Source organism: Miniopterus natalensis, chromosome 21 (assembly GCF_054644295.1).
Source record: "Miniopterus natalensis isolate mMinNat1 chromosome 21, mMinNat1.hap1, whole genome shotgun sequence".
Lineage (NCBI taxonomy): Eukaryota > Metazoa > Chordata > Mammalia > Chiroptera > Miniopteridae > Miniopterus > Miniopterus natalensis.
In genome coordinates this window covers 6,799,721-6,818,002 of record NC_142101.1, presented here as the reverse complement: position 1 = coordinate 6,818,002, position 18,282 = coordinate 6,799,721, and the positions used below count along the sequence as shown (strand labels likewise).

General features: G+C 49.5%; 1 non-coding gene across 1 annotated transcript; it reads right to left on the bottom strand.

Annotated features, from left to right (window-relative positions):
* Positions 1–2,362: 2,362 nt before the first annotated feature.
* On the bottom strand, positions 2,363–2,465 carry LOC148090743 (U6 spliceosomal RNA). Its single transcript, XR_015716335.1, has one exon. It is a non-coding gene; the product is annotated as a U6 spliceosomal RNA (small nuclear RNA).
* Between the last annotated feature and the right edge of the window lie 15,817 nt (positions 2,466–18,282).

Below are 18,282 nucleotides of genomic sequence, written 5' to 3'. Positions count from 1 at the left end.
AAAGTGGGAAAGGGACCAGAGCATCACTTTCTCTGACACCCTGAAGCATGAGACGCAGCCGAGGAGCTGGGCCACCGTTGGAACCCCGGAGCAGAGTGGTCCCTGAGAAACTGCAAACCACAGTGGACGGCGGGCCCTTCAGACAAAGATCCTGAGGGTCTTTTTAGTTCCAAAGATCTCCAACCGCTGCAAAGACAAGCAAGCTAAGCTTTGAAGAACCGGGACTTCTCCGCCGGGTAGCGCTGGGCCCCAGGCGGGCAGACCCGGTCTCTCCTGTAGGGGGCGGCGAGGGGGGTAGTGGAGCCAACTCCACAAGCAAAACTTTCAGTAACGCAGTAGATGCCAGCGCTGCGACCTTCAAAAGGCATTTACGAACTCAACCTGGCGTTCCAGTTACTGTTGCCAGATAAATCACAGGACAACCAGGTAAATTTGAATTTTACAGAACAGTGATGAACTTTTTAGAATTGCATGGAGCACATATCATTATACTAAATCTTAATGCATTGCATTGATCTGAAACTCAAATTTAAACTGGGCATCCTCTACTTTTATTTGCTAAATCTGGCAGCTCTTGTTCCCAGTGACTTTCTAGCGATATTTTCTAAAATGCTAGTCTAGACCCACCTGGGCACCCAGGTGAACAGAGCCAGCTAACGGCGCTGTCCAGTGGTCTGATGGGAGAGACAGAATGGCCAGTGGGTAGAGCCATGAGTTCCCACTGTGAACACAGGGCTGAAAATGGTTTCCAAACGGGATGCTAGTGTCTCCTAATAAGACCTTGCGGAAGGAAGGTGCTGTGGAGTGGGTAGTTCTAGAAGCTCCCTGGTTGGTCGTCAGTACATAGGGCATCTGTCAACAGGCTGCCGGCTCTGGTCCCAGGAGGAAGCCTAACAAGATCCAGGTGGGGACAGGCCCAGACCCAGCAGTGTGCTGGGGTCCTAGAGTGGAACCTAACAGTAGGGCTAAGAGTGAAGCGTGGCCGGGCCGGGCGTGGCTCAGCGGTTGAGCGTTGACCTAGGATCCAGGCGATCGGAGTTCGATTCCCTGTCAGGGCACATGCCCGGTTGCGGGCTCGATCAGTGACTCTCTCATCATTGATGTTTCTATCTCTCTCTTTCCCTCTCCTTTCCTCTCTCTGAAATCAATAAAAATATATTTTTTTAAAAAAAGAGAGAAGCGTGGTTAGTGGAACTGGGTGGGGGACCACAACACCAGGTCAAAGTAGCAGCAAGGGCATCGATATTCATATCTATCTATCATCTATCTATCTATCTATCTATCTATCTATCTATCTATCTATCTATCTATCTATCTCTATCATCTATCTCTATCTATCTATCTATCTATCTATCTATCTATCTATCTATCTATCTATCATCTATCTATCATCTATCTATCTATCATCTATCTATATAATTTATCATCTGTCACCTTAGGAACTGGTCTAAGGCTTCCTGCCTCAGACCACAATTGATTCTGAGGACAAAGCACCCCGCTGAGCCTGCAGTGAGGACGGCCTCGCTGGGGGAGGGAACAGCTGCAAAGACTGGGGATGGAGCCCCACAGCCCACGCTGGCAGCATCTCTTTGGTTTTGTGCGCATTTCACAAACCAGGCCTGATCAAATGTCATGATTATTTGATGGTTTATACAGTGGCAGATCAATGTTTGCTCTGAAAGTGCAAAAATGCCCAGCGACAGAGAGAAGTCTGTTATCCCCGACCGCTAAGCCTCTGTGTAGCCACGGTGGTGAGTAACGGGCCGAGCCGGGCCTGTGCGGATGCTGCCTGGTTCACTTCACTTAGAGAAGCCCAAGGGTGTACTCAAATGTACATCGAGGAAATGTTCTGTTCAGGGACTCCATTCTCCCAAAAAGCCGAATCCTCATTTACTTAATCATGGTTTAATATCTAAGGTTTCCAGTAGCCCAGGGATCCTCTGTCCCCACACCGCATGTTTGTCATTGGCCAAACCTGCAGCAGTGTGAGAGGCATGGCCCTCGGAAATGGAGGAACGTGGAATCTCCGAACAGTGTCGAGTCCTAAGCTCCAGCTGCGGGCCTTAAGCAGGACCTTACTTCTTGGCTCTCTGTGAAGCTAGGACAGAACCAAGAGCCCAGGGTTTGCTAAGTTCTATATAAAATAAAATGGGTTTATAGTCATTTAGGAATCAACCCTAGGATCTCCAAAGTCTCTAATATCCATGACAGCTTTTGGGTTGTGTCTGCAGCACTCCGCTAAACAGGTCATTTCAATACCAATGTTCACTTTGAAGGGTTGGCGAAGTCAATGGCTTGATGTAGAGGCAGGACAATCAGGGTGGCTGATTGAAGTTTTCTACTCGAAACGTCTTTTAAAAATATATACATGGGACACTTCATGAATTTATGTGTCATCCTTGCACAGGAGCCATGATACTTCATCTTCTCTATGTGAAATGTCTTTTTAAAATATATATATATATTGATTTTTAGAGAAAGAAGAAGGTAGAGGGATAGAGAGAGAGAAACATCATGGATCGGCTGTCTCCTGCACGCCTCCTACTGGGAATCAAGCACGAAACCCCGTCATGTGCTCTGACTCGGAATCGAACCCTGACCTCCCGGTACCTCAGTGGATGCTCAACCACTGAGCAACACTGGCCGAGCTCAACGAAACGTCTGGAAGAGGGCATTGGCTTCTATCTAGGTGAGCTTCGTAATGGACTAGAATAGTATCGATCATGTTAGGCCCCATCAGCAGCTTTTGATACCCTTGACCCCAAGTTAGGGCATCGCACACAGGCCATCCACGAGAGGCCTGCTCTAGAGGGAGATACATTTGCTCTGTGGTGGTTCTTATCTTTAAGAAGGGGGGAACACTTTGGAAAGCATCTGATTGTCTAACCACTATGCTCCACGCCCTAAACCAATGCAAAAGGACATTGAATGTAAACTGTAATTGACAAACAATAAACATTTTTCAAAATTAAAAAGAAAATGAAGATTAAATGACCAACCTAAGGTCATTCCGTTCATAAAAGATGAAGCTAAGATTAGATTTTCTCTTTCTTCTTGAATCAGATTTGCGGTTTGTGTCTTTCTAGAAATTTGTTCATTTCGTCTAGATTTTTCTAACCTGTCAGGCTACAAATGTCCTTCGTTTCCCAATATAATAACTTTTATTTCTCTAAGGTTGGCAGCAATGCCGTCTCTTTCATTCCTGACTTTAGTCATTTGAGTCCTCTCTTCATCTCGCTTAATCTAGCTAAAGTTTTGTCAATTTTGTTGATCTTTCTGAAGAACCAACTTTTGGTTTTGGTGGAAACCAGGCATTGAAAGAATATGATGGGAAAACTCTGGAAGTCAGGTTCTTCCTCCTGCCAAGAATTTTGCTGTTGTTGTTCGTTGTAGTAGTTGTTTTTTTAATTTGCTCAGTGACTTTTCTGAAAGAAAAAAAAAATGGCACAGTTCTACTCTTTTTGTAATTAATAAGAAGAAATGCTTGCCTGTCTCTTGGGGCTGCGCGCTGGGTGTAGCCCACGCCCTTGAGCTGAGCCAGCAGAAGCGCTGGGCAGCACAACACTGATAAAAGGGAGACTTGCAATCGGGACGATGACCTTGGAATTGAGAGAGTCCCTAAGCTCCCTTATTTTTTTCTCACACCTTTATTTTTTATTTTATTTTATTTTTTTTATTTTTTAAATATATCTTTATTGATTTCAGAGAGAGGAAAGGAGAGGGAGAGAGAGAGATAGAAACATCAATGATGAGTCATTGATTGAGCCCGCAACCTGGGCATGTGCCCTGACTGTGAATCGAACCCCGATCGCCTGGATCCCAGGTCGACGCTCAACCGCTGAGCCACGCCAGGCCGGGCTTTCTCACACCTTTATAGTCTACACCCAAAGACAAATCTATAAATTATTTGTACTTCTTTTATAATTGAAGTACCAAAAAAAAATGTAAATTCTGGCAACATCAGAAACTACCTTGTTAGTTTACTCTGCTTATTCATCACTGTAGTAACCAATTTAATAGGGCACTAGAGCTGCCAAATTGTCTCGTCTCCAGATTCTCTCAGCATTTCCCATCTGCTCACACAATAGCCGGAGATGTTTGCCTTCCTGGGTATAGAATAATGCCTTAAAACTGCCTGGAGGAACCTACTCGCTCACGCTGCTTCGGCAAGGTTAGGGATATAAAATATTCATTTCACAGGTCATAGCCCATATACCATCATATGATGAGTCACAAAAAATGGACATTTAATTATTCTGGTCTCTAAAGTCCAACTCTGTGGTTAGAATCTGAGGGACTCCATGACTCAGGCCGTCCCACTGGTCTATGACCTTGTTTTTACCTGTCGTGGTATTTTCATTCGTCCATCCATCTTGTCGACCACCTCAACATATTTGGAAGCAGAGGAATCCCTTGCAATTCTACATAATACCCTTAACCATCTCCTTTCAGGCTATTCTATGTTCTTAAACACTCTTACGGAACATTGAAATTCTGTGGTCTCTTGAACAAGAGCCAGAAAGGAAGTTGTTGCTTAAATGTCTGCAGTAAAAAGACCATAAACTATTGATTGGAATCCTCCTTTCCACTCTTTCTAGATTCAAAAGTCCTAGCGCAGCCGCAGGATGGCCAATAAAGAGTAATCGTGTTCTATGCGGGGGGAAAAAGAATTACTGTTCTAGTGAAAGGCTTTATAGTGGTTTTCCTCTCTTGTTTCCCCACTGAAAGTCATCACTCAAATTTGGCACTTAATGGAGAGACAATTGGTAAATGTAGCATTAAGATTACATTTTCCCAGAGGCAGGATTGCTTGTACTTTCTGTTTGCTGTATTTTAAGTCAGGATACATACCAAATAGTCCATGTATATTCTACTGCAAATATTACTATATGTATATTTAGATACATGTCTATATTTCTCTATATATATATCAAAGGATATCTACTTAACTATTAAAAGTATTTGTCTCTAGGTGCTATAATTATAAGTGAGTTTTATTTCCTCCTATTTGCTTTTGATAGCTTAAATTTTTTAAAGAAGAATATACTTTACTTGTGTAATGATTTCTAAAATGTTATCATATGCTCACCCTGATTGTAAAGGCCATGGGGATGCACAGATACCCTGTGTCTGTCTCTGCCCGGCGTGTCCAGCAGCCGTGCAAGTGTGTGTGTTTGCCCCACGTGGCTGCTCCCCAGGAAGCCCTGGCAAGTGCTAAGGAAGGGACACTACGGGGTCAGGCCGAGCCACTGAAATCTTCCTCTGATTTCCTGAGAAAATAGTGGTCGGCAAGAATGTACTATAAAAAAGAGGGTAGAAAGACGCTAGTGTTTAGTAAGTGCCTGTTATGGCCTAGGTATCTGATTGTGTGCTGTCCCATTTTTTCTTTGTCATCTGGTGTCATTCCTGTTTTCCAGATAAGGAAATGGACCCCGAGTCTCTCGCAGGGACTCACTCTCTTGTGGCAGAGCCTGGGCTGGACCTGATCGTAACAACCGCAGCTCTTTCCACTCTGCCCCCAGCATCATGGTTCCCGACTTCTAGAGAGTTCGGCAGACCGAAGTGACAGACCACCTGCCAGCCACCACACTGTTTCTCTACTGCCTTCCTACCCTGATTTCTCTTTTCATTGGGAAGGAAATCCCCACGACACTCTAAGGCCGTCTGTTCATAATCCGTTTAGTTGCAAACCGACCTAATCCATCAAATCCTTTCAGACCTTTGATAAAACCCCTGCGCCTAAGTATTGAGGTTCCGACGAACACCGTAGTGTGGGGAATGCCACCTAGCTTACTCTCAGAGTGAGGACAGCCACTGAGGGCGAGCCAGGACCCCTCGACGTGAGCCCGATGGAGCCTCTCCCCCTCCCCTGACACCGATGGCCCAGGAGGGAACGGGTAAGGGCGGGATGAATCTTTGACCGGCTTTCCCATCTGCCATCTGATCGCGACCTGGTGCCCACTGATGTGAAGCTTGGCTTGGACGCGCCCCTAAAAAAAGGCTGGTGCCACCTCCCAGCCGCAGCCCGACAGGCAGTTGCCATGGCAGCCCCGTCGGTGACCGACGCGGCGTCACGGTGCGGGAACCTGCCACAGGTTTGCAAATCCTTCCCTTTAATCGACCTGCGACCTACGTTCCTGCAACCGCCACTCCAAGTGGACAGAATGCGGCTCTTCTAATGTTCGGGAGCTCGACTGGCTCTCCCCCGATGCTGTCTCCTCTCCGGGTTGAACTTGGGTTTGCTCTGAACCTCTCTACCCACGGGAATTGTCGCTGGGGCCTCCTATGTGTTCTTCTCACTGATCTCTCTCCATCTCCACACATCCCTATGGAGAAAGGGTGCTTTCCAGACTCCGCTCCATCCTAGTCACCCCCTTTCGATCATATTATAATATCACAAAAGTCTCAATGCAGGGACCTATAATCTAAAGTTAACCAGGAGGGGTTATTGATCTCACCTGTGTCCCCTTCAATCTGACCCCATAATATCACTTTCCTGTGCCGCCTTTCCCTGCTTGATGTAAATAAATCTCTGTCTGATTATAAATTCTCACATGAGGCACAATGTAAACATCCTTGTCTTGTGACTTTTAATAAGACTGCATGGCTTGCTTTCATGGGACCTGTCCCTTCCTGCTAAATATTAACATTAAATTTAAAATTTTTAAGTCTTTCAAGATCCTCTTTCATTCTAACATTCCAGAGTCTCTGTTCTTTTCGACTACTGCTTCTCAAACTGTGCCCATTGGAGTCACATGGTAAAATACTTGTAAAAATGCACATTCCTATGTCCCCCAAAACCCGAATCAGGATCTCAGGGGATACGCCAAGACCGCATGTAAATGAATCCCTGCAGGTGGTGCCTATATACACCCATGTGCAACCCCTCCCGGCCTGCCTGACCCAGGGGGACAGCTCAGGTCCCAGCACCTCCCACTGGTCTTCAACAAGCCCACAGCCCTGTCCCGAGCACTGAGCAATGAGTAACCTGGGTCATGCCAGCGTGTTTCAAGATACGTTCTTACAATGAGCCGAAGTGGCTGAGCCCATCGTTTATTCTGGCGAGGCTGCAGGTAGCAGCTACCAAGACATATTTTGCCCTTTGTGTGGCTTCTCGCAGCTGTTGCCTCAACCAGGTGCCAGGCCTGAGGGTGGACACCCCGTCAGTAGGTTAGGGGAGCTCCAGGACTTCCCATAGGCAGAGCACTAACGCCCACCATGCTTTCACTGAGAGAACTCACTGCGTGCTGAGAAATAATTATCCCAACCTGGGGAGCTGTGCCTTCTTCCCCCCACCCCCTGTGGACTGTCCTGTTGAATTCTGTGACCGAATAAGGTGTTTAACTGCAAGGAATGAGGTGGTGCCATCCCCTTCAACCAAGGGACAGAGGTGCCACAACGCACCTGGAGTTCATGATGGTCTTTGGATTCGAGTCTGGACTCGGGAAAAGTTTCAACAACCCAGCAGGGGCCGATGGCAGAGGAAGAACTGTCCATCCCTGGCCTGCAGAAAAATTGAAGCAAACATGCCCCAACCAGACAGAGAGGCGGTGTTCAGAGAAAAACTCATGCCTGTTGGTCGGACCATGCCCAGAGGAGCCATTGTGCACCTTTTCAATATGTTGCACCATGTATTTTACGGCTATTATTGTAGAAAATGACACCCATCTGCTGCCCATAGGCTCCCGGGTGGTCGAGCTGGAGTCAGGGAGTCACCTCTGCTGCCTGAGAGCGGCCGGCACAGTGGCATCCTTCACTTCAGCCGGACAAGGGAGCCCTGTTCCTGTAAGGATCAGAGGAGGCTAGATCTCAAAGGCACATGTGCGCGCACACACACACACGCACACGGACACACACATGCACACATGCACACATGCACACGCTCATCTGCTTCAGACTTTGTTCATTTTGATAGGCCCATTGCCTTGTGCTATTTCCTGTCTTGCTTTGGGTGTTCATCCTTTTATTTATTTGTTTTCATTTTAATTTTTTTAATGCTCGCCCAAGGATATTTTTCCCATTGCATTTTAGAAAGACTGGAAGGGAGAGAGAGAGAGAGAGACATCAATTGGTTGCCTTCCATAAGAGCCTGCAACCGAGGTACGTGCCCTTGGCCAGAATCGAACCTGGGACCCTTCCGCCCACAGGCCGACACTCTAACCTCTGAGCCAAACCGGCCAGGGCCATACTTTCATTTTTTTAAACTATGCTATTATGATGGTTTTGTGGTGTGTCCACCTGGCCGGGCTAAACTACCTTCCCCAGAATTCCCTTTCTAGGGTGTGGGAAGGTGGGCTATGAGAGGTGCTCTCTCGTGAGAGGTGGAGAAGGGAAGCAGCAGGCATACTTTCTCCCAGGCTTTGTTTAATTTATTTTCTAATATATGTGTTCATTGATTTTTAGAGAGAGCGGAAGGGAGAGGGAGAGAGAGATAGAAACATAGATGAGAGAGAAACATCATCGATCAGCTGCCTCCTGCAGGCCCCCTCCTGGGCATCGAACCATGACCTCTTGGTTCCTGGGTTGATGCTCAACTGCTGAGCCACACCAGCCAGGCTCTCCCAGGCTTTTAATCAAACACCGGTCAAGGTGCTGCTCTCAAGGGACTTTGCAGATATAATTAAGGTCTTCAATCAATTGACTTTGAGTTCAAGAAATTACCTAGGTGGGCCTCACTTAGTCAGTTGGAAGGTCTTAAAGGGGACTTGGGCCTTTGCTGGAGAGAGAGCTTCCTCCCTTTGGACAATAGTTTCAGCTCAACACCCATGGGATCCCAGCTGCTCCTGACCTCCCCATTCTGAGGCTCTGGACAGACTTAGGGTTTGCTTATCAAGCCCCAATCAATTCCCTCTAATAAATCCCTACATCTATCTATCATCTATATCTATCTATCTATCTATCTATCTATCTATCTATGTATCATCTCTCCATCCATCCTATTGGTTCTGCCTCTGGTTAAACCCTGACTGATACAGCTGCCAACTCTGCAAGGTCAAGAACTATGCCCCTTTTTCTTTTTTTTTTTAAATCCACCATAGTGCATAGCACAGTGCTTTGCAAACACACAGGCATGTTAAAGATTTACTCCTGGATTTTTTATTAAGTGTAGTTACTATGTGATTTATTCATCAGATAAATATCTACTTGGCAACTTGCTGAGGCTGTGTCAATTTGTCTGCGCTTATTGAGCAGCGACAAAGGGAATAGCAGTGTGTGTGTGTGTTATGCCCACATCTGCGTGCTAGACCAGAGATAAAACCAGATTTAGGCCTATTCCAGATGAAAGCAGATCCCGCGGCCTTCCTGGTTCACTCCCAGGCTCGTTTCGGTGATGGCAACAGTAACAGAGCCAAGGTTGTTTGACCTGGTATATTGCTACTCATCTGATGACCAATGTGTCAGCCACGCAGTTTTCCAGTCATTGTGGCACAAAATGCAAACTCGTCCATGCGGAAATATTCACTGAACTCAGTAGGTCTTGGAATATTTGAACCCCGCAGGCTGTCACCTGCCACAACTACAACTGACACAGAAGGCTATTTGCAAGTGAGGGAATTCTCTCACTACTAAAAATACCAGGAGGGGATCTTGTCTGTTGAGAATGAATTTTAATAATTCCTATGGAAGGAGGCTGGTACGTTCAATGGAGATGGAAGAAAGAAGCCAGATTGAAGGGGAAGGCTGAGAAAATGCCCAGGTAGTTCTTCCAATCTAATCTCGGGAGTATGGGCCACTGTTTCTAGAATGGCATTCTCCGGGACTGAGTGGCCTTCGAACCTCCGAGAAAACGCTCAGGTGCTGCTGGCGCTCAGCACTCGGGGACAGGCCCTGTGTCTCGTGTCCCTCGACAGGTAGGCGGACAGCTCTCTTTGAGGGCGGCTGACCACACGCAGGGTCATGTTTTCTCCACCAACAAGAGAATGTTGGCAGAAGGATTTAGCCTCTCATGAGCAAAGGGGATGCACAGACCTAGGCGCGGATTACCAACCGCAGGGAGCTGTCCGATGAGCTCATTAAATATCATGATGCAACTGCTGGCTCCCAGTCAGAGGACTCAGATCCCAGTTAACACAGCACAATACACCGATTTTCTATCATGACAGGATCTTTGAAATGAGTTTTAATGATTATTTTTACAAAGCACCTACAGATGTTCAGCCTGCCCACTGGCCCATTAGCTTAGCAAACCCAGACTGGGGTGAAGATTACGACTGTTTTGCTGGAGGAGATGGTGCCTTCTTTGCCAACTGGAGATTATGTCAACAAGAAATTCCTTTGACTATGTTTAGGTGCAAAGTTTTCTTCTGGCTCCCTTCCTGCCTTAAGCTAAAATCATCAAGCACCCAGGTAGGATGACCTCCTCCCCTATGGCTGCACCCTCCAGTCATTTCTCTCCAGAATGGAGGGAGTTAGCACCTGCCTGTTGAGGCAGCTCCCGGCCGTTCCCCTACCTGTTTGGCTGGGTAAAGACAGCCCCCCCATCTGTTCAGTTGGCAGAGGGCAGCTCTAACCTGGGCTCTGCCGTGTGGTCCTCTGTGTAGGGGGTGTGCGTGGGTGATTGATTACGGTGCCCCCAGCCTGAGAAGCTAGTCCCTTTGCTCAACCTTTGTTCCTGGGATGCCTATGAATGGGGTGGAGGGATAAGGGCAGGTGTGCTCCGGGGCTGCAGGTGCGCTCACGGTCGTCCTGGGGAAGGCAGCCCAGTGTGAAAGCGCAGAGCAGGACCAGGGCCACCGCTGCGCCTCCCGAGGCGGCCCGGGACCCGTTCTAAAACCCAGCAGACGTCTGCCGACAAGATTTAACATGTCAAGGCGCCACCCTGGCTCGTTCTTCTCAGTGGTTAGAGCATCTGCCAGTGAAGTCACTTTGTTCTAGCTCTGAGCCTCACTCCAGTCTCTGTCTGAGATGGAGAGAGAAGGGCTGGGAGCCATCTGATGGCACTTTGGGATATGGAGGGACAGCAGGGGCACAAGAGTGTTGCTCGGCCTGTTACTCCCCCGGTCTCCAGTCTAGCAGTCACTCTCACTGAACATTCCCTAAGTCATCTTTAAGAGAAAATGACTGGTTTTCCTCGCCAGGGAGGGTCTGGAGCATCGCCTCTGTCGCCTAAACCGATGTCCCAGCTTCCCCCTGCCCATCCCCGTCCCTCTCCATTTCAACTCAGCGACACACTTACCTCCCTGGGGATCCTTTTCTTCCCCTTTCAGCCCCGCCTGACACAGTCATCACCATAGCCCCGTGTCCCCTGGGTCCCCTGCATCCTCATGACCCAGCACTATGTGCACACGATTCAGATTTCATTCATTTGGAATTTCTGATAATTCCATCTGGGCTGAGCTGTTTTACTCCGGCTCATATTTTATGAAGAAAGGTTTTCACAAAACAAATGATTACTGACAGCGAAATTACATGGACATTTAGTTTAATAAAGAAGATGATCTACCCAAATGCTCTGCATGCTCTGGGGCCTCTCTGGGGCCTCTCTGCAGCTGTGTGTCCGGTGCGTAGTCAGTGCCCGGCCTTGCCTCTATCCCCTTCTTGACAACGCCCCTCTTCGGCCCCCTCGGCTGGCCTCAGCCACCTTGGCCTGTGTGAGCCACTTTTGCAGCCGGATCTCTGCCCACGTGAGTCTGACAGCTCTTGCGTGCCACTGGGCGCCTCGGCCTCACCTTCCTCTGGGGCCTTTGGCCCCTGTTCTGCCATCACCATGGGAAGCAGCTCTGTATGTGCTCTGACCAGCTCCACGCAGCACAGTGCACGGGGCCTCTCCTGTGCCAGGCCCTGTGGCTCCTTCCCAGCTGAGGCTGCCACACGAGATGCTACGTGACCCACTAGGTGCCCACACCCGCTCAGCCTAAAGCACAGGAGGGTTAACACCTGGGACAAATTATGACCAACGGGACCCAAGAGTCCAAGGAGAAATTCTCTCTTCCCCTCCTCTGGAGCAATTGCCCTGGGACACATTTATTCTTAGAGCCTCCGGGAAGATGGCCCCATGTGACCAGGCGGTCAGTAGAGGTCAACTGGTCACGCACCCAGGTATGGCCCTTCACCTTCCCCTGCCTCACCCGCACCCCCTTCCCCGTCTTCCTGCTTCCCTGGGAGTTTAATGCCTAGTGAATCAGCTGCACATTAACTTTGGCCTCAGGCAGTGTTTCCTGAAGCGCCCAGGCTCAGGCCCCATATATCTGTCTAGTCCCCCATCCACTGCTGGCTTAGTGCCCCATCCATTACTACCTGCCTTAGAGCGGCTGGGAGCCAAGCCACGAGGGAAACTTGGAGATGAGACCCCGGGGGCAGTAAGTGGGCACCAGGTGGAGCTGGGCGTGGCTCAGGCTCAGGGCAGAGTTCGGGGGCAGACGGGGGGGGGGGGGGTCTCCTCCAAAGAGTACATGCAGTTGGCTTTGCTTTAGTTTTGCCTTGATGTAAAATGATCATTTTTTTTTTCATTGTCTCTGAGTAAATACAACACACAAATTTTCTTTCCAAATCATGCATTGTCCATGCACCTTTCCCTTTTCTGTAAGAGCTGAACGGTTGCAAAGTGCAGGGTCCCGGTGAGAGCAGCTGAGCGCCCACCCCAGGTGCAGCTCCCTCCGCCCTGTCCTCAGGCTTCAAGCTGCAGGAGCCAGAGCACCCTCCTTCTCCCGGGCCAGCAGGGGCGGGAAAGAGCCCTACTGCTGCCCAGAGTCGGGCAGCATTTATCTGTTAATCAGTAAACCTAAAAGTAATCAAATGCTTCCTTTAAAATAGTTTAAAATTCTGATCATTTAATTAGAATATGCCCCGACTAGTCTACAAAAAGGTCTTGTACTTACTAAATACCTTTATAAAATAATGGTTTTTATCTATGTGTCATGTCCCCTCACATGTCGCTATGAAGGTCCTCCTCTGGGTGCCTCATCCAGGTGGAAGCACACAGTGTTTCTCCTTCTGTGCCTGGCTAATCTCACTCAGCATCACGTCTCCAAGCTCCATGCATGTTGTAGCCAGTATCCCAGTTTCATTTCTTCTAAAGGCTGAATAAATCATAGCATTTCACAGGTTAATTCTGAAAATGTTCCTCCTTTCGCTGAGAGGGAAACCAGCTGAAGGCCAGTGGGTTGTCAGCTCTGCCCTCCTCGGTCCAGAGCTGGGCTTCTGCGTGAGATTCACCGAGGAAAAGAATGTTCTGACGCTAAAATAGCTTGAAAACCAATACGATCTCCGCCTCCCCTCCGTGCCCCACGTTCCCGCCCACGCCACTTCTCTCCCCGTCTAATCCTAACCCAATGTCGCCGCGTCCACCTGACCCTGGGTCTCCGAGAAGGGGCCGAGACTCTGCTGGGGCTCAGCCCTCACCAAGGGCGAGAGCAGCACTGTCCCCGGTTCAGAATGAGGGGTGTTCGCTGACCCCAGGAGGGGCCGAGCTCAGCTCCGAGCGCATCGATCCACGAAGGAAGTTAGTAGAAGGTTCGTTACTACGCGATCCGCTCCGTGGACCTGAACACTCACTTCACGCTCTGCGCTTGAACGTGATGGTTCCCTCCCAGTCCCCACCTGGTCCCGCTCACGCCAGGGAGGAAACCAGGGCTCGGCATCACTATAAACAGAAACGCCTCCCCTGCCTTCCCCTCTCTGAACAGCACAGGCTGATGCCGTGTCTCACAGGCTCTCTGGGCCACACGACTAGCCCTCTGTTCTTCCAGACACACCCAGGGTCGCCCACGTCTGTCCATTTGCTAAACACCTTCTGTCCGTCTGGAAAGGGCTTCGTCTCCCAGCGTCCACCATGCAGCTGGCACCCAGGCCTTCAGTGATGGTCGCCACCTGGAGGAGCGGCCCCACCCGGGTCCTGGAGCCAGAGGGCCACACCTGGCGGTCAGTGACAGCACCTCCTGACCCGCGGCGTCGGAGCACCCGCAGACGGCCGCCTTCCCCTCGGCGTCCGTGGGTGGAGTACGCGGCCTCCACGCCCATTTGAACTTCACAGCCACAATCCTTGCCCTTCACGTGATCTTGGAGGAGCCCCCACTTTCCCCTGCTCACCCTCAGGGTTTCTCATGCCCGCGGGAGACAGGAAGAGGCAGTTTCTCTTTTCGGTTTGAAGCCGGTGCCGCAGACCTTCTCCTGGAGCCATCTCTCCACTGCCGATGGGCACAGAGTGTCCATCTTCCCTCGGCTTTCTCAGTGTGGGGACTGTGAGTTAGTGGCAGGTTGTCACTAATAACGGTGGAGGAGAAAACCTGAAAACCTGTTAACTAGGGAGGGTATTTTGGATTAAAAGCATATAACCCGGTACGAGCTGAGCCCTCCCACCAGAGGGCGAATAGCTAAAGGCCACTTCAGCTAACGTGTCCTTACTCAGCACCCACGCCAGGCCCAGGGAAGACGCGAGGGCGTCTCAGCCAGAGGATGCTGGGCAAGGTCACGTCCTCGAGAATGGAAGGTCTTTCCCATCGTGAAATTGGACAGATCTCAGGTGCGGCCGCTCCTCCTGGATCCTCCCCAATGAGGAATGTCACTAAGCCATTTCCTGTGGTGGCCTCACCTTTTCACTCTCAGGAACCCTCTGTGTGTTTAAGTCGGTGCCCTTCCCTCTGTGGGAGCTGTGTGGGGCTCCCCAAATTCCCGCCTGTTCATTGAATGGACCGTCTCAGAGGCAGATCGTATCTATGCATATATGTGTTCATATGTACATGTGTGTGTGGCTTTCCGCTCATAAATATTATCCAGTTGTTGGCTGTTTATGTTCAGGCCACTTTTAATGACTAGGTTATGTAGACACTAAGTTGGTAAAATGATAGATCTCAATAATTCCTCCCCAGTGGGAAAGCAAAGGCTGAGCCTGCCTCTCATGCCCTCATCCAGCCCCCACTCAGAATCTGGGAACACGAGCGACTCCTGGCAGAGACGTCTCCTCGTGCTGAAGCTGTGCGATCCCACGTGTCGGGCTGCGTGGACGGCCCTCACGGCCACCTCAGGGCAGAGCGGAGAGGGGGCATCCACGTGGCAGGATGGCAGCCACCAAGGGGAGGACACCGGGAAGGAGACACTGCGTTACTTTAAAAGCTCAGACACTTTCAAATTCGAGTTATGGAGAAAAGAAACTAAAGCACAGCCTTTAAAAGCCCGGCTGGGGTGATTTAGTGCAGCCTGCTGTCACTTGCAGAGATGCGATTTCGCACAAGTGCCAGTTTCCAGGGCAGGGGAGTCTGCAGGAAAACATGGGAGGAGGGAAACATTTCTTCCCGGGCTGGAGGGAGCTCTGCCTGGGTGGCAGAGCCTCCAGGACGTGTGGGGCCCCTTCGGGGTCGGCGAGGGGGGGGCACTGGCCACGTGATTCCAGGTGAGGGGTTCAAGGGCAGCACCCACAGTGGCCGCCTGCAGCAGAAGCCTTGAAAGTGTTGCCGGATTTAGCAAATAAAGATGCTGGACGCCCAGTTAAATTTGAATTTCCAATAAACAGCAAGGACTTTTTTAGTAATGAGTATGTTCCACGTAAAATTGGGGACATACACTAAAAATAATTTGAGGCTTATCAGAAATTCAAATTTAAATTGGTGTCATACTTTACCCGGCAACCCTACTAAGGCCTCTCCCCAACCCCATAATAATTAAGAGACAAGAGGCTCGGGATGAGAAAGGTGAGTCGGGGGTCCCGCAGGGAAATCTACGCCCTCCTCCTGGGGGGCTAAAGGTGGGGAGTTACAAGACTTTGATGCTACAGCCACCTCAAAAAAAGAGAGAGAGAGAGGCTTGGAACTGGGTCAAGCCCGGGCCTGTGGAATTCCCAGCATAGACTGTGGTTCCGATTAAGGGGGAAGCTGTTTTCTCAAACTGATACCAGAATCGCCTGCACGGTGACTGAGAGCCTCACAGGTGGGCAGGGGGCTCCCGTTCCCTTGGCATCTCCACCCCGCCCTGCCTTCTGCTTTCTTCTTTCTTTCTTTTTCTCACTCCCTTTCATGGAATAAATATTTATTGGTGATTGACTCTGGGCAAAGCAGGCGTATGTTCACCTTTATCCCACGATAGCTTTCTCCGCTTTGTTAAAAAAATGAGAATCACACAAATAAACTTCCATCCCACACACCCCAGGGACCCGGGGAAGAAGGGGCTGGTGGGTTCAGGCCCTGCTCCTGCAGCCAGCTGACCGGCCCGCACTGCCAGCCCAGCAAAGGGCAGGGACAGTCGCTTCAAAAGTAAAGCTCTGTCAGGTGCTGCGCTGTCCCTGAGGCTCCCTTTGGAGACATCGCCACAAAAATGAAAAGTGACAACTGGGGTCACAGAAGAGGCAAGACCCCAAAGACAGGGAAACAGAGGTTCTTCCTGGAATGAACTCTTAGGCGCTTACCTTTGGAAACAATTTCTAATCCACTCCCTATCGTTGCTGGCAGAGAGAGTTAGAATGGGGTGTAGGGAAAAAAAAAAAAATCAGCAAAGCCTTTTGTTTCTGTAGTTTTCAGAAGCTTTGTTCAGATAGTGGGCAGATTGCTGATCATACCAGAGCCTCCCCGGGGGACACCGAGTGACAACACCACAGGCTGGATTCCGTGTGTTTTCAGCCAGCATCATTGCCCGCCCCTAGCAACGAGGAGCCCCGAATTCCCAAACTATTCCAGTCCCACATTTACGACACCCCCTCTGCGTTTGTCTGTATCAGACACGGCCTGTCATTTTCCACGGAGCGTGACTTTGCTGGTCCCCTGTTAGTGCTTCCACAGCAAACGTCAGGCGTCCTCCCCAGGCCTCTCTTTCCAGCCCTTCTGTTCCGTCGGGGATCCGTCACCACGGGCAGCCTCCGATTCACAGCCTGTCTCTTTCGGTGGTTTCTGGACTCGATGTGCCCAAGCCTTGTGCTGGACCCATCCCTCCGCGTGAGAGGATGCCCCTGAGAGCAAGGGCATTGCCACCTTCTGTCCTTTCCTCCAAGGGAAGCTATTCTGTTAGGAAATCGCTGGTTGATATATAATTCGTTCTTGCTGTGATCTGGTAGACAACTGTACATTAACGTTGTAAATTGACTACAACGGCACCTAAGTGGCAATCGTCCTGTTATTTCCCAAAGAGAAGAACAAAAGGCAGATGTATCAGAAAATATCGGGAACAAATGGAAGATTTTCATTAGTGTCAGGCAGCCAGCTCAGCGCTGCTGGAATTCCAGGGGCAATAATTTAGCCCTGTGCTCAGCCAATTGTACTAAATGCTTCCCTTTTGGCCCATTTTCCTGGCCAGAGTGACTACCTCCTGTGTGTTTTGCGTGCAATTTCTCTTCAAATCGGCCGCCTGCCGTTTCGTTTCAGTTCACAGTGCCTTTGGGCCCCAAAACACATTGAGTCCAAATGAAACATTGAAAATGACGTGGCTGGATGGCGGCTGCGTTGTTTGCAAGGTCCTGAGGTTGTGCTGGACACGGTACCTTGTCATTTTCCACACGTGCCTTTGGGGGTTCACACACAGAGAGCACTTCCAGTTGACGGACTCCCTTCCCATGTTTGCCAACAACCGGGATGCTCCTCGCAACCAGAATGTCAGCCCTGGAAGAAACTATTTTATTTTATTTTTAAATATATCTTTATTGATTTCAGAGAGAGGAAAGGAGAGGGAGAGAGAGAGAGAGAAACATCAATGATGAGAGTCACTGATCAAGCCCGCAACCCGGGCATGTGCCCTGCCCGGGAATCGAACCCCGATCGCCTGGATCCTAGGTTGATGCTCAACCGCTGAGCCACGCCCGGCAGGGCACCTGGAAGAAACTTTAAAGACCATGTAGCCTAGGTGATTATTCTTTAGATTAGGAAGCTGAAGCCCAGCAAAGCAAACTGGTCAAGATCACTTTCCTCCCTTTTGTGGTTTCCATCGCGAGTTCTTACCATCAAGCACCAACTGCCTCCCACGGCAGGTCTCGTGTTTTCTGCTTCTCTGAAGGCCTCACAGGGACCAGCATGGGAGATGGCCACACTCGACTGCAGCGATTTTCAGCCGCTGTGCCATGGCACACTGGCGTGCCACAGGGATTTTTAAAACATGCAATACCTGACTGTTTAGTCAGGGGCGCTGACCCCTTTTCTCTTAGAGTGTCAAGTAAAAAAACGACAACAGCCAACACGATAGCTGTCTGGTGTGAATAATCAAAATTATACATATTTTTTGTCAAATCAGCCAAAAATATATATTTTTTGGCTTGCTGCAGAATTTTAGTAATTAGTTTATGTGTGCCATGGGATGAAGAAGGTTGAAAATTGCTGTTATATTGCCTATAATCCTCTTAAGAGTATATAAGAGTATATAAGTATATAT